Source organism: Mustela lutreola, chromosome 7 (assembly GCF_030435805.1).
Source record: "Mustela lutreola isolate mMusLut2 chromosome 7, mMusLut2.pri, whole genome shotgun sequence".
Classification (NCBI taxonomy): Eukaryota; Metazoa; Chordata; class Mammalia; order Carnivora; family Mustelidae; genus Mustela; species Mustela lutreola.
In genome coordinates, this window is record NC_081296.1 from 1,040,389 (window position 1) to 1,056,553 (window position 16,165).

Consider the following 16,165-nt stretch of genomic DNA (forward strand, 5'->3'; position numbering starts at 1 on the left):
GGAGCTGCCAATGGCCTCAGCCTCCTGCCCCAGCTCTGACTTGGCTTTCTATGCCCAATGTTCCTCTTTTTTTATATAAAATATACAGCCACCTCCTCCAGGATGTTTTCCCTGATATAGCCAACCAAACTGGTCCCTTGCCACCTTATAGACCCTACTCCCTCACTCAGGATGCTGGTGTCCCGACCTTGAAGGCTTGGGGTCTTTGATATTGTCTCTGTGAACTGCTCAGTGGTTTTAATATGCTCGGGGTCATGCCTGCCTCCCACCTGTAAGCGTCTCGGGGCAGTGACTGAACATGTGGGCCAGTCCCCCCAGCCAGACAGCCAGCTCAGCTACTTGAGCAACCAAACGGCTCTGGGAATGGTGTCCTTACACACAAAGGGAAAACCTCTCTCCCAGATACAACACTCTCTCTCTAAGGCTCCCCTGCAAAAAAGATGCACAGAATATAATGTGGTATAAAGAGCTCCACAACAGTTACCTGACAGAGAAATGATGAACTCTATGTAGATAGCTTATAACCTGAAAATCCACTTGAAAATACATGACTTTGCTGGCTCTTCCAACAAACATAAGGACAACGAAACACTTAACACTTAGAACAGGACGCAGAGGCGCTCCGTACAGGCGGTGCTGAAGTGCTCCGTCAGCTCACACCTGCTTGCTTTCCACCAGCCTCCTTTACGCTCAGCCAGCAGCCCAGGGCCCCAGCAGACAGCTCTGTCCGTCTGCCAGCACGTCCTGCTGCCCCCACGCCAGCTAGCCCACACTGACCAGGAGAGATGAGAAGGGACGAGCCGCTGAGGGTGGTGTCCAGGAGAGGACACTGGTGGGACGATGGGAAGAGAAAGGTGCACCTGCTGTGGCCTGACCAGTACCAGCTGGGGTCTCAGACGATAGACGTCCCTCCAGACCGGGGCAGGAAGAGGTCATGGCCACCCAGAGCTCCCCTGGCGGCTTCCTCCTTTGGGGTTTCTCTGAACGCCCAGGACTTGAAAGAAGCCTCTTCGTGGTTGTCCTACCTTCTGACTCAGGTGGGCAACACCCTCACCATTCTGCTGTCTGACCTTTTTCCTCTCTGACCTGTCCTTCTTGGACCTTCTTGGATGAGTTCCATCCTCCAGATGCTGGTCAACCCCTGGGGCCCAAAACCCATCAGCTTCCTTGGCTGCTCTGTTCAGCTCTTCATCTTTCTGTTCCCGGGGACCACTGAGTGCACCCTCCTGGCAGTGATGGCCTCCGACTGCTATGCGGCCACCCGCCAGCGCCCCCACTACACCACCATCATCTAGCCCTGCCGGTGCCAGCAGCTGGCATCCGTGGCCAGGGTCATCGGGCTGCTGGAGTCAGTAGTCCAGACGCCACCCCCTCTCCGCCTGCCCCTCTGTCCCCATCGGCAGATGGATGGCTTCGTGTGTGAGGTCCCAGCTCTAATCACATTGTCCTGTGGGACCACCACCTACAATGAGACCCGGAGGGCTGTGGCCAGTGTCCTCATTCTGGTCGTGCCCCTCGGCCTCATCCTTGTCTCTTACTGTGCCATCGCCCGAGCAGTGCTGAGGATTAACTTGGCGCAAGAGTGGAGGAAGATGTTTGGGACCTTCCCCTCCCATCTCACAGCGGTCACCCTCTGGTACAGCTCAGGCATTGTCGTCTCCCTCCAGCCCCAGAGTTCCTATGCTCACAAATGGGGCAAGTTCTTTGGTCTCTTCTATGCCGTGGGCACCCCAGCACTTACCCTCTCACCTGAGGAACAAGGAAGTCAAGAGAGCCTTCAGGAGACTGCTGGGGAAGGACAGGGACACAAGGCGGAGCTGAGTGCGGGTCCATGTGCTGCCCAGTCCAGAAGAGGTCCTCGTGCCGCTGGCAGGAAGCCTGTGTTCCCCGCACCTGTGCCCTCCCCCACGGTGCCACGCCAGTGGATGATGGCCACGTGTGTGCACGCAGGGGTGCTTGCATGTGCCCTATCTGTAAGGCAGGGACAGGAAGTGGGCTGAGGTGCGGAAGGCACCGATACGTGAAACAGGAGAGATTTCAGATGATCTCCTCTTTGATCTATTTTGTCTTTAATGGTCTTTGCCTTCACCACGATGTGTCTACACCATCTGTCCTAATGGTTTCACACCCATTTCTGATCCCTGCCACACCATTTTGCTTCTCCCTTCAGTTTTTCCCACACTTCCTTCTGTGTGTTTTGCATTGTTCATTCATTTCATCCTCCCAAATGACAGCAGGAGGGGGAGCTGAGGTCAGGCAAGCTCTGAAACCAGCCCAGGAGCACAGACTTTAGATCTAATATCTAAGCCACGCAACCTCTCTTAGGGTACTCAGATGTCCTCGCACCTTCAGCCTGGGAACAGAGCAGCCTCGGGACAGAGAGGGGAGTCACTTAATGCCTGCATTTCACACACACACACACGCACACACACACGCACACACACACACACACACACACACACACACACACACCATGGGTCACATCAGCACCTGCATTTTACCCCCCCATCCCCACCCTAGAGGTCACCTCGGCCCCAGCATTGCTTTCCCTGGTGTCCACAGGAAACCTTGGTGTGGACATTCTTTCCTCCAGCATCCACAGGTTACCTCGGTGTGGACATTCCTTCTCTCAGTGTCCACAGGCCACTTTGGTGTAGACATTCCTTCCCCTGGCATCCATGGGTCACCTCAGTGTGGACATTCACTCCCCTGGTGTCCACAGGTCCCCTAAGTGTGGACATTCCTTCCCTTGGTGTCCAAGGGTCACCTCGGTCCCTCCATTCCTTCCATCAGCATCCACAGGTCTCCTTGGCTTCTCCATGCCTTTCCCCCAGTGTCCACGGGTCATCTCAGTGCAGGCGTTCCTTCCTCCAGCATCCATGGGTCACCTAGATTTCTCCACTCCTTCCCCAGCACCCATGAGTCACTTTGGCATGGACATTCCTTCCCCCCACGTGCACGGGTCACCTAGGTGCGGGTGTTATCCTCTGGGCAGAGGAAAATCTCAGAGCCAGGAGCGCCCCCACCGTGGGCACTGAGCAGGAACGTGTCCACCAGGTGGACCCACAGGGATTCTCCTGGAGGTCATCATCAGCCCCGCATTCTGCTCAGACCGTTGTCGTCACTGAGTGTGCACTGATTAGGGCACTCCAGGTACCATGTACGTGATTTACGTGTATCAATGCATTGTACCATGTACGTGATTTACGCGTATCAATGCATTGTACCATGTACGTGATTTACGCGTATCAATGCATTGTACCATGTACGTGATTTACGCGTATCAATGCATTTAATCCCTGTCACACCATGAGGTGGATCCTAGCTTTTTCAGATGCACAGAGTCTTTTTCATAAGACACAGAGCTAAGCAGCAGCTTCAGGTCAGCAATCTGTCCCCAGGAGGCTGACTCAAGTCTCTACGTCCTTAACCCTGTCTTTTGGTAGAAACAGTGCTTCTACTGCCCAGGTAAGAAGTCTCAGCTTCTCAGTAAACTTTGAGGAACTCATCCCAATCTAGAAACAAATCTAAACCAATTTTGCATCCAAGGGAAGTTTCCTTCCTGGGAATAAGAAATTATTGAAGGCCTCAAAGCATCCCATGTGATCAAGACGCCGCAGTAAGTGGTTGGAAGTTTTGTTACGGCTCATGGTATGCATTCCTGGCTTAGATGCCCCAGAAGGCTTCAGACTCCCAGAAGGCAAGGGCCAAAATGTTGTGGAAAATTGGCACCCAATTAATTCTATGAATGAATGAATGAATCTCTCCAAAGAATGCATATGGCTTTCTGGAGATCCTAATCGCACACATGCTGTCTCTCAGCTTTTCCGTGGCAATGACAACACCAAATTCTCTTTGGCGCATGCTGATGAAATAAGAAAATGGGAAAATTCTACTTTTATTCTAACCCCAGCACAAAATGGCTTTGGCGGAACATTTTCTCCCTGCAGCAGCAGCACACAACAGCAGACTTAACTCCGTGTTCATCCTGAGCCTCCCAGCAAGCCACGGGCAGTACCCTTATGTCCCTCATGCTCCTCTCAGACCACGTCCCGCTCTTAATGTAGATCCCCCAGCTGGTAGTAATAGCCTCATCTCATCCCTGCAAGTACTACTGACCCTGATCTCACTTTTCAGATCATGGCATTTCTTTTTCTCCTGACCCGCCACCTTTTCTCGCCTGCACCCGCTCTTCAGCTCTGATCGTACAGAAGCCTGTGGGGGACACAACAGAGCCTGACATGAAGCAGTCTGAAAGGAACTGTTTTAATGAAACCTGACGTGTTTGAATAAAGGGCTTAACACAGGCTTTAGAACTAGCATTTCAGTCTGAATTAATTCTCCGTGTGATGTTATCTACTCAAAACGTCAGGAGGAAATCTATGCTAAACTTAACAATAACCCTCGAAGTGTGCAGGGAAGACAGAGGTGGTCGGAGACAGATTTCCAGCTTATGTAACTGAGTATGAGGCTGTTAGCCTTACGAGTCAAACCCATCAGTTATCTCACCAGCATGAGATGGGTTTACTCAGGGATTAAAAAAAAAAATGCAGGGGTGCCTGGGTGGCTCAGTGGGTTAAGCCTCTGCCTTCGGCTCAGGTCATGATCCCAGGGTCTCAGCAGGGATCCTACGTCCCCCTGTCTCTGCCTACTTGTGATCTCTGTCTGTCCAATAAATAAATAAAGTCTTTAAAAAAAAAAGAATTATAATCCAGGACAAACGAGATTCAGCAAAACGGAACACAAGTCCAGGAAACACAGGAGAGTTACACTTTTTTCTTCTTAAGGATTAAAGGACTGAGTGGAGAATGCTGTTAGGAACTACCAGTCCCTTGCGGTAAGCTGGGGATTCAAAGCGTGGTTGCTTTTCACTGCCTGAGCGGCTCTAGGGGCGGGGCTGAGAAGGCTCCGTCCATCCTGCTGGAATAGTAGAGGGGCGTCCACAGAGAGCTCCCCTCCCTGTCTTCCTGTCAGGTCTGCTGGTCACCAGGAGAGGCGGGGCTGACAGCTCACACTGTTGGCCTCCCAGCCCAGTGGGGGTGAGCTGTCCCATCACCCCTCACAAGAAGCCCAGAACAAAAGAACAAAGTGCGTGAGTGCCTAGGTGTGTGGGAAGCAGAGGGTTCTTCCTAGAGATCTGAACCTCTGCAGAGGGAACAAAATTAATACGAAATATTTGCCAATGCCTCACGTGTAAAGAGCTAAACGGTCTTGCGCATGAGTGACCCCGGAGTGGCAGGCAAGCTGAGGACAAAGCGGGCGCTGGCGCCCCACCATCCCCCTGCCATGGGTATGTGTGACATTCAGGCACTCCGGTGGCCCTAAAGGAAGAACTAATAGTTAGCTTGTAGATCACAGTCCTGCAAGACGAGTCTCCTTCAGTTTACAAATGTCTTAGCGATCCACAAGAACAAAGTATTTCTGTCAATGGCTTAGCTTCCAGAAGGAAATGTAGATACAGTTAAATGTCCTTGGAACCTACAGCCCATGACAGATTCTTGAAGCAGGCAGAGTGCAGTGTTTCTCCAGGAAGCTTCCTACTGTCTTCTTGTTAATGCCTTGCTAGAGGGGGAAACAACCTTAACTTGACAATGGCAAGGCCTCCCAGCGTCCTGCAAGTCTTCTTTAACACAGGAAAATCCTTTTGAAACCCCCCTCTTCCTTACCTCCCCAGCCCCATAGTATATAATCACCAGCCCTGGAAACCCCAGGGCAGCTGCTCTTTCTGCCCACAGGTCCTGTCCCTGTGCTTGGTACCGGCACAAAAACAGACATGTAGACCCACCATTTTGCACCAAAGATGTCTCAAGAGTTCATTCTTGGCTCCAGACCTCACCCCAGTGAACCCCACCTATATTCTGAAATCCCATCATGAGGCTGGGACGCTGTGGGAGAAGGGTCACACCAGGAACCCAATGATTGAGGAGGAAGGTAGGGATTGTGAACTGGATTGTGAATTGGTCCCTCCTCAATGCTTGAAGCCTGTAAGATTTAGGTCCCATGAGGACAGGCACGTACCTGCCCAACTCAAGTACAGCACTTGAGTTGGAAGCCTTTGAGGGATGGCCTTCAAGAACTCGGTTTTAGCTGCCTACTCAAGTAGGGACAGCAGCTCCTTCCGACGGCCTCACTGAATCATGAGTAGACACGGGTGCACAGAGCCCAGTTCACACTGCACCCCCTGGCCACTGTGGAGCCAGGCTCCTATTCTATGCAGAGTTAATCATGCTGGAGAGTACCAGAGGTCACCTCCAAGAGAGGCCTCTTTGGCATGTGGATTATTTTGAGCTAAGGCCTGTTGAGGATTCAATAACAGGCAAAGTCTCCCTTTTGCAAAGCAAAATCACATTTCTAAAAGGGCCTTCCTCCCTGAACTCCTGGAGGAATCTTCACACCTTCTGTCAATGGGGAAGTCATCAACTTAAATCTGGGTAACAAACCTAACTATGCAGCCCTCTTCACAACTACTTCCCTGACTTCCTTCCTTAGCTGTCCTCAACCACCCTTTCCCTTTGTTTGGCCTAAAGTGGTTAAGCCCCACCAGTAACTGGCCGCTAGGGTCCCTCATCACTGGGGGCCCCTTGTGTGTGTGTGTGTGTGTGTGTGTGTGTGTGTGAGAGAGAGAGAGAGAGAGAGAGATGCAGGGTTCAAGATGTATTTGACCATAGCATTGAGGGTCCATATCTGGGCTCTCTACTCTGTTCCACTGGTCTATGTGTCTGTTTTATGTGCCAGTACCATGCTGTCTTGGTGATCACAGCTTTGTAATAGAGCTGGAAGTCAGGCAACGTGATGCCCCCAGCTTTGGTTTCTTTTTCGACATTTCCTTAGCAATTCGAGGTCTTTCTGGTTCCTTACAAGTTAGGGTTGCTTGTTCCAGCTCTATGAAAAATGCTGTTGATATTTTGATCAGGATGGCATTGAAAGTGCACATTGCTCTGGGGAGCACGGACATTTTCACAGTATGTATTCTTCCAATTCCCTCTCCTGGTGACCAGCAGACCTGAGAGGAAGACAGGGAGGGGAGCTCTCTGAGGACGCCCCTCTACTATTCCAGCAGGATGGACGGATCTCTCTGATATGAGGAAGTGGAGATGCAACATGGGGGCTTAAGTGGGTAGGAGAAGAATCAATGAAACAACATGGGACTGGGAGGGAGACAAACCATAAGTGACTCTTAATCTCACAAAACAAACTGAGGGTTACTGGGGGGAGGGGGGTTGGGAGAAGGAGGTGGGGTTATGGACATTGGGGAGGGTATGTGCTTTGGTGAGTGCTGTGAAGTGTGTAAGCCTGGTGATTCACAGACCTGTACCCCTGGAGATAAAAATATATGTTTATAAAACATCCATGTCGATAAAAAAAGGGGTATTCATCCTTTCTGATGGGATGCTCTTACATGTCTTTCACGAGACAGATCCTTTACCTTTTTGGTTAAGTTTATTCCCAGGTATCTTAGGTATTGTAAATGGAATTGATTCTCTAATTTCTCTTTCTACAGTTACATTCTTAGTGTACAGGAAAGCAACTGGTTCCTATACACAATGGAATAGTCCTCAGTCATCAGAAAGGATGAATACCCAACTTTTTTTATTGACATGGATGGGACTGGAGGAGATCATGCTGAGTGAAATAAGTCAAAGCCTGGATAAGGGGCTCCCGGTCCCTGTGCCCGAGCACGCAGCACCTGCCTGACAGGGCGGCCCGGGGCCTGGGAGCTGATGACGGCCGAGCCCAGGACCCCAGGTCGCTCTCCCACCAACCTTGTTTCTTTTTTTTTTTAATGATTTTTTAAATTTTTTAATTTTTTATAAACATATAAAATGTTCGGGAAGATTCCTGGTTTGGGCAGAACGCTCGTGAGAATTGGCCGGAAAACGCCCGGCAAAGTCATTCGGGCGCCGCACGTCTGCTGGGCCGCCCCCCCCTCCGGGCCATGAAGGGCATTGTGAGTGCCTGCAACCAATCGCCGCCAAGAGGCACTCCAAAAGATGCAATGCAGCGAGGACAATGCCCGTGGATCCTCGACTTGCAGGGGTCCCATCCCTGCGCTCTACCATGGGGCCAGGACCATCACGAAATACAGTCGGGAACGCTCGCCTGCTTCCCCAACCTTCAGCTTCCGGGGTCCTGTCCCTCATGGCCTCCATATGGGAAACCCTTAGACCTGCAGCCACGCATCTCTCAACCACGCAGTCTCCATCGGCCCCTCTGGTGCTTCGGACAACCCTCAGAGTGAGATAAACCTGTATGACCAAGATGAGGTCATCCCCATCCTTGGCCGGCCCATCTACCCGAAAGACGGAGGCGCACACCAGGCAACCACACGTTCTTCAACTCTGCTACGGGAACGCTCCAATGCGCCGGCGTGCCAGGGTGGGCAGGGTCTTTTCCGATCCATTTCTGGCGGCAGCAACATGCCGTGGGCGAGTAAGGGCCCTGTGCCATGGAGAGCAGGGCGGTCCGCAGGGCTGCCCTACGCCGGCCAATTCTCACGAGCGTTCTGCCCAAACCAATCCTGCTTTGGTCAGAACGCTCGTGAGAATTGGCCTAAAAGAGCCCGGCGAAGTCATTCGGGCGCCGCACGTCTGCTGGGTCGCCCCCCCCCCCGGGGCCATGAAGGGCATTGTGAGTGCCCGCGCCCGATCGCCGCCAAGAGGCACTCCACAAGAAGGAATGTAGCGAGGACAATGCTTGTGGATCCTTCACTTGCAGGGGTCCCATCCCTGCGCTCTACCATGGGGCCAGGCCTATCATGAAGTCCGGTCTGGAACGCTCGCCTGCTTCCCCAACATTCAGCTCCGGGGTCCGGTCCCTCATGGCCTCCATATCTGAACCCTTAGTCCCGCGGGCACGCATCTCCCAACCACGCAGTCTCCATCGGCGCCTCCTGGTGCTTCAGACAAACCTCAGAGTGAGACAAATATGTATGCCAAGGTGAGGTCATCCCCACTTTGGCCGCGCCATCTACCCGAAAGACAGAGGCGCACACCAGGCCACCACCCGTTCTTCCACTCTGCTCCGGGAACGCTACACTACGCCGGCGAGCCCGGGGAAGGGCGCGTCTTTTCCGTGCAATTTCTTAGCGGCAGCAACATGCCCTAGGGGAGTAAGGGACTTGGGCCATGGAGAGCACGGCGGTCCGCAGGGCTGTCCTACACGGGCCAATTCTCACGAGCGTTCTTCCCAAACGAATCCTGGTTTGGGCAGAACGCTCGTGAGAATTGGTAGGAAAAAGCTCGGCGAATTCATACGGGCGCCGCACGTCTACTGGGTAGCCCACCACCCCCTGGGGCCTTGAAGGGCCTTGTGAGTGCCCGCGCCCGATCGCCGCCAAGAGGCACTCCACAAGAAGGAATTAGCGAGGACAACGCCCGGGGATCCTAGACTTGCAGGGGTCCAATCCCTGCGCTCTACCATGGGGCCAGGCCCATCACGAAGTCCGGTCTGGAACGCTCGCCTGCTTCCCCAACCTTCAGCTTCCGGGGTCGTGTCCCTCATGGCCTCCATATCGGAAACCCTTAGACCCGCAGCCACGCATCTCCCAACCACGCAGTCTCCATCGGCCCCTCTGGTGCTTCGGACAACCCTCAGAGTGAGATAAACCTGTATGACCAAGATGAGGTCATCCCCATCCTTGGCCGGCCAATCTACCCGAAAGACAGAGGCGCACACCAGGCCACCACCCGTTCTTCAACTCTGCTCCGGGAACGCTCCAATGCGCCGGCGTGCCTGGTGGGCCGCGTCTTTTCCGAGCCTTATCCTCGCAGCAGCAACATGCCCTGGGCGAGAAAGGGCCCTGGGCCATGGAGAGCACGGCGGTCCACAGGGCAGCCCGACGCCGGCCAATTCTCACGAGCGTTCTGCCCAAACCAATCCTGGTTTGGGCAGAACGCTCGTGAGAATTGGCCGGGAAAAGCCCGGCGAAGTCATACGGGCGCCGCACGTCTGCTGGGTCGCCCCCCCCCCGGGGCCTTGAAGGGCATTGTGAGTGCCCGCGCCAGATCGACGCCAAGAGGCACTCCACAAGAAGTAATGTAGCGAGGACAATACCCGTGGATCCTCGACTTGCAGGGGTTCCATCCCTGCGCTCTACCATGGGGCCAGGCCCATCACGAAGTCCGGTCTGGAACGCTCGCCTGCTTCCCCAACCTTCAGCTTCCGGGGTCCTGTCCCTCATGGCCTCCATATCGGAAACCCTTAGTCCCGCAGGCACGCATTTCCCAACCACGCAGTCTCCATCGCCGCCTCCTGGTGATTCAGACAACCCTCAGATTGAGATAAACCTGTATGACCAAAATGAGGTCATCCCCATCTATGGCCGCCCCATCTACCCGAAAGACAGAGGCCCACACCAGGCCACAACCCGTTCTTCAACTCTGCTCCGGGAACGCTACACTACGCCGGCGAGCCCGTGGAAGGGCGTGTCTTTTCTGTGCAATTTCTTGGCGGCAGCAACATGCCATGGGGGAGAAAGGGCCCTGGGCCATGGAGAGCACGGCGGTCCGCAGGGCTGTCCTACGCCGGACAATTCTCACGAGCGTTCTACCCAAACCAGTCCTGGTTTGGGCAGAACGCTCGTGAGAATTGGCAGGAAAAAGCCCGGCGAATTCATACGGGCGCCGCACGTCTACTGGGTAGCCCACCACCCCCTGGGGCCTTGAAAGGCCTTGTGAGTGCCCGCGCCGGATCGCCGCCAAGAGGCACTATACAAGAAGTAATGTAGCGAGGACAACGCCCGTGGATCCTCGACTTGCAGGGGTCCCATCCCTGCGCTCTCCCATGGGGCCAGGCCCATCACGAAGTCCGGTCTGGGACATTCGCCTGCTTCCCCAACCTGCTTCCGGGGTCCAGTCCCTCATGGCCTCCATATCGGAAACCCTTAGACCCGCAGCCATGCATCTCCCAACCACGCAGTCTCCATCGGCCCCTCTGGTAATTCGGACTACCCTCAGAGTGAGATAAACCTGTACGACCAAGATGAGGTCATCCCCATCCTTGGCCCGCCCATCTACCCGAAAGACAGAGGCGCACACCAGGCCACCACCCGTTCTTCAACTCTGCTCCGGGAACGCTCCAATGCGCCATCGTGCCGGGGTTGGCCGCGTCTTTTCTGAGCCATTTCTTGGCGGCAGCAACATGCCCTGGGCGAGAAAGGGCCCTGGGCCATGGAGAGCACGGCGGTCCGCAGGGCTGTCCTACGCCGGCCAATTCTCACGAGCGTTCTGCCCAAACCAATCCTGGTTTGGGCAGAACGCTCGTGAGAATTGGCCGGAAGAAGCCCGGCGAAGTCATTCGGGCGCCGCACGTCTGCTGGGCCGCCCCCACCTCGGGGCCCTGAAGGGCACTGTGAGTGCCCGCACCCGATCGCAGCCAAGAGGCACTCCACAAGATGGAATGCAGCGAGGACAACGCCCGTGGATCCTCGACTTGCGGGGGTTCCATCCGTGAGTTCTACCACGGTGCCAGGCCCATCACGAAGTCCGATCTGGAACACTCGCCTGCTTCCCCAACCTGCTTCCGGGGTCCTGTCCCTCATGGCCTCCATATGGGAAACCCTTAGACCCGCAGCCACGCATCTACCAACCACGCAGTCTCCATCGGCCCCTCTGGTGCTTCGGACAACCCTCAGAGTGATATAAACCTGTATGACCAAGATGAGGTCATCCCCATCCTTGGCCGGCCCTTCTACCCGAAAGACAGAGGCGCACACCAGGCCACCACCCGTTCTTCAACTCTGCTCCGGGAACGCTCCAATGCGCCGGCGTGCCGGGGTGGGCCGCGTCTTTTCCGAGCCATTTCTTGGCGGCAGCAACATGCCCTGGGCGAGAAAGGGCCCTGGGCCATGGAGAGCACGGCGGTCCGCAGGGCTGTCCTACGCCGGCCAATTCTCACGAGCGTTCTTCCCAAACCAATCCTGGTTTGGGCAGAACGCTCGTGAGAATTGGCCGGAAAAAGCCCGGCGAAGTCATTCGGGCGCCGCACGTCTGCTGGGCCGCCCCCACCTCGGGGCCCTGAAGGGCACTGTGAGTGCCCGCACCCGATTGCCGCCAAGAGGCACTCCACAAGATGGAATGCAGCGAGGACAACGCCCGTGGATCCTCGACTTGCGGGGGTTCCATCCGTGAGCTCTACCACGGGGCCAGGCCCATCACGAAGTCCGATCTGGAACACTCGCCTGCTTCCCCAACCTGCTTCCGGGGTCCTGTCCCTCATGGCCTCCATATGGGAAACCCTTAGACCCGCAGCCACGCATCTCCCAACCAGGCAGTCTCCATCGGCCCCTCTGGTGCTTCGGACAACCCTCAGAGTGAGATAAAACTGTACGACCAAGATGAGTTCATCCCCATCCTTGGCCGGCCCATCTACCGGAAAGACAGAGGCGCACACCAGGCCACCACCCGTTCTTCAACTCTGCTCCGGGAACGCTCCAATGCGCCGTCGTGCCGGGGTTGGCCGCGTCTTTTCCGAGCCATTTCTTGGCGGCAGCATCATGCCCTCGGCGAGAAAGGGCCCTGGGCCATGGAGAGCACGGCGGTCCGCAGGGCTGTCCTACGCCGGCCAATTCTCACGAGCGTTCTGCCCAAACCAATCCTGGTTTGGGCACAACGTTCGTGAGAATTGTCCGGAAGAAGCCCGGCGAAGTCATTCGGGCGCCAGACGTCTGCTGGGCCGTCCCTACCTCGGGGCCTTGAAGGGCATGGTGAGTGACCGCACCCGATCTCCGCCATGGGGCACTCCACGAGATGGAATGCATCGAGGACAACGCCCGTGGATCCTCGACTTGCCGGGGTCCCAACCTTGCACTCTACCACGGTGCCAGTCCCATCACGAAGTCCGGTCTGGAACACTCGCCTGCTTCCCCAACCTGATTCCGGGGTCCTGTCCCTCATGGCCTCCATATCGGAAACCCTTAGACCCGAGCCACGCATATCCCAACCACGCAGTCTCCATCGGCCCCTCTGGTGCTTCAGACAACCCTCAGAGTGACATAAACCTGTATGACCAAGATGAGGTCATCCCCATCCTTGGCCGGCCCATCTACCCGAAAGACAGAGGCGCATACCAGGCCACCACCCGTTCTTCAACTCTGCTCCGGGAACGCTCCAATGCGCCGGCGTGCCGGGGTGGGCCGCGTCTTTTCCGAGCCATTTCTTGGCGGCAGCAACATGCCCTGGGCGAGAAAGGGCCCTGGGCCATGGAGAGCACGGCGGTTCGCAGGGCTGTCCTACGCTGGCCAATTCTCACGAGCGTTCTGCACAAACCAATCCTGGTTTGGGCACAACGCTCGTGAAAATTGGCCGGAAAAAGCCCGGCGAAGTCATTCGGGAGCCGCACGGCTGCTGGGCCGCCCCCACCTCGGGGCCCTGAAGGGCACTGCGAGTGCCCGCACCCGATCGCCGCCAAGAGGCACTCCACAAGATAGAATGCAGCGAGGACAACACCCGTGGATCCTCGACTTGCCGGGGTCCCATCCCAGCGCTCTACCACGGGGCCAGGCCCATCTCGAAGTCCGGTCTGGAACACTCGCCTGCTTCCCCAACCTCCTTCCGGGGTCCTGTCCCTCATGGCCTCCATATGGGAAACCCTTAGACCCGCAGCCACGCATGTCCCAACCACGCAGTCTCCATAGGCCCCTCTGGTGCTTCAGACAACCCTCAGAGTGACATAAACCTGTATGACCAAGATGAGGTCATCCCCATCCTTGGCCGGCCCATCTACCCGAAAGACAGAGGCGCACACCAGGCCACCACCCGTTCTTCAACTCTGCTCCGGGAACGCTCCAATGCGCCGGCGTGCCGGGGTGGGCCGCGTCTTTTCCGAGCCATTTCTTGGCGGCAGCAACATGCCCTGGGCGAGAAAGGACCCTGGGCCATGGAGAGCACGGCGGTCCGCAGGGCTGTCCTACGCCGGCCAATTCTCACGAGCGTTCTTCCCAAACCAATCCTGGTTTGGGCAGAACGCTCGTGACAATTGGCCCGAAGAATCCCTGCGAAGTCATTCGGGCGCCGCACGTCTGCTGGGCCGCCCCCACCTCGGGGCCCTGAAGGGCACTGTGAGTGCCCGCACCCGATCGCCGCCAAGAGGCACTCCAAAGATGGAATGCAGCAAGGACAACGCCCGTGGATCCTCGACTTGCCGGGGTCCCATCCCAGCGCTCTACCACGGGGCCAGGCCCATCACGAAGTCCGGTCTGGAACACTCGCCTGCTTCCCCAACCTGCTTCCGGGGTCCTGTCCCTCATGGCCTCCATATGGGAAACCCTTAGACCCGCAGCCACGCATCTCCCAACCACGCAGTCTCCATCGGCCCCTCTGGTGCTTCGGACAACCCTCAGAGTGAGATCAACCTGTATGACCAAGATGAGGTCATCCCCATCCTTGGCCGGCCAATCTACCCGAAAGACAGAGGCGCACACCAGGCCACCACCCGTTCTTCAACTCTGCTCCGGGAACGCTCCAATGAGCCGGCGTGCCGGGGTGGGCCGCGTCTTTTCCGAGCCATTTCTTGGTGGCAGCAACATGCCCTGTGCGAGAAAGGGCCCTGGGCCATGGAGAGCACGGCGGTCCGCAGGGCTGTCCTAAGCCGGCCAATTCTCACGAGCGTTCTGCCCAAACCAATCCTGGTTTGGGCAGAACGCTCGTGAGAATTGGCCGGAAAAAGCCCGGCGAAGACATTCGGGCGTCGCACGTCTGCTGGGCCGCCCCCACCTCGGGGCCCTGAAGGGCACTGTGAGTGCCCGCACCCGATCGCCGCAAGGAGGCACACCACAAGATGGAATGCAGCAAGGATAACGCCCGTGGATCCTCGACTTGCCGGGGTCCCATCCTTGCACTCTACCACGGTGCCAGTCCCATCACGAAGTCCGGTCTGGAACACTCGCCTGCTTCCCCAACCTGATTCCGGGGTCCTGTCCCTCATGGCCTCCATATCGGAAACCCTTAGACCCGAGCCACGCATCTCCCAACCACGCAGTCTCCATCGGCCCCTCTGGTGCTTCAGACAACCATCAGAGTGACATAAACCTGTATGACCAAGATGAGGTCATCCCCATCCTTGGCCGGCCCATCTACCCGAAAGACAGAGGCGCACACCAGGCCACCACCCATTCTTCAACTCTGCTCCGGGAACGCTCCAATGCGCCGGCGTGCCGGGGTGGGCCGCGTCTTTTCCGAGCCATTTCTTGGCGGCAGCAACATGCCCTGGGCGAGAAAGGGCCCTGGGCCATGGAGAGCACGGCGGTCCGCAGGGCTGTCCTACGCCGGCCAATTCTCACGAGCGTTCTTCCCAAACCAATCCTGGTTTGGGCAGAACGCTCGTGAGAATTGGCCGGAAAAAGCCCGGCGAAGTCATTCGGGCGCCGCACGTCTGCTGGGCCGCCCCCACCTCGGGGCCCTGAAGGGCACTGTGAGTGCCCGCACCCGATTGCCGCCAAGAGGCACTCCACAAGATGGAATGCAGCGAGGACAACGCCCGTGGATCCTCGACTTGCGGGGGTTCCATCCGTGAGCTCTACCACGGGGCCAGGCCCATCACGAAGTCCGATCTGGAACACTCGCCTGCTTCCCCAACCTGCTTCCGGGGTCCTGTCCCTCATGGCCTCCATATGGGAAACCCTTAGACCCGCAGCCACGCATCTCCCAACCACGCAGTCTCCATCGGCCCCTCTGGTGCTTCGGACAACCCTCAGAGTGAGATCAACCTGTATGACCAAGATGAGGTCATCCCCATCCTTGGCCGGCCCTTCTACCCGAAAGACAGAGGCACACACCAGGCCACCACCCGTTCTTCAACTCTGCTCCATGAACGCTCCAATGCGCCGGCGTGCCGGGGTGGGCCGCGTCTTTTCCGAGCCATTTCTTGGCGGCAGCAACATGCCCTCGGCGAGAAAGGGCCCTGGGCCATGGAGAGCACGGCGGTCCGCAGGGCTGTCCTACGCCGGCCAATTCTCACGAGCGTTCTGCCCAAACCAATCCTGGTTTGGGCAGAACGCTCGTGAGAATTGGCCGGAAGAATCCCGGCGAAGTCATTCGGGCGCCGCACGTCTGCTGGGCCGCCCCCACCTCGGGGCCCTGAAGGGCACTGTGAGTGCCCGCACCCGATCGCTGCCAAGAGGCACTCCACAAGATGGAATGCAGCGAGGACAACGCCCGTGGATCCTCGA

General features: G+C 56.7%; 1 pseudogene; it reads left to right on the forward strand.

Moving 5' to 3' along the window:
* The first annotated feature begins 934 nt into the window (after positions 1 to 934).
* LOC131835189 (olfactory receptor 2H1-like) lies at positions 935 to 1,821 on the forward strand (annotated as a pseudogene).
* Positions 1,822 to 16,165: the final 14,344 nt, after the last annotated feature.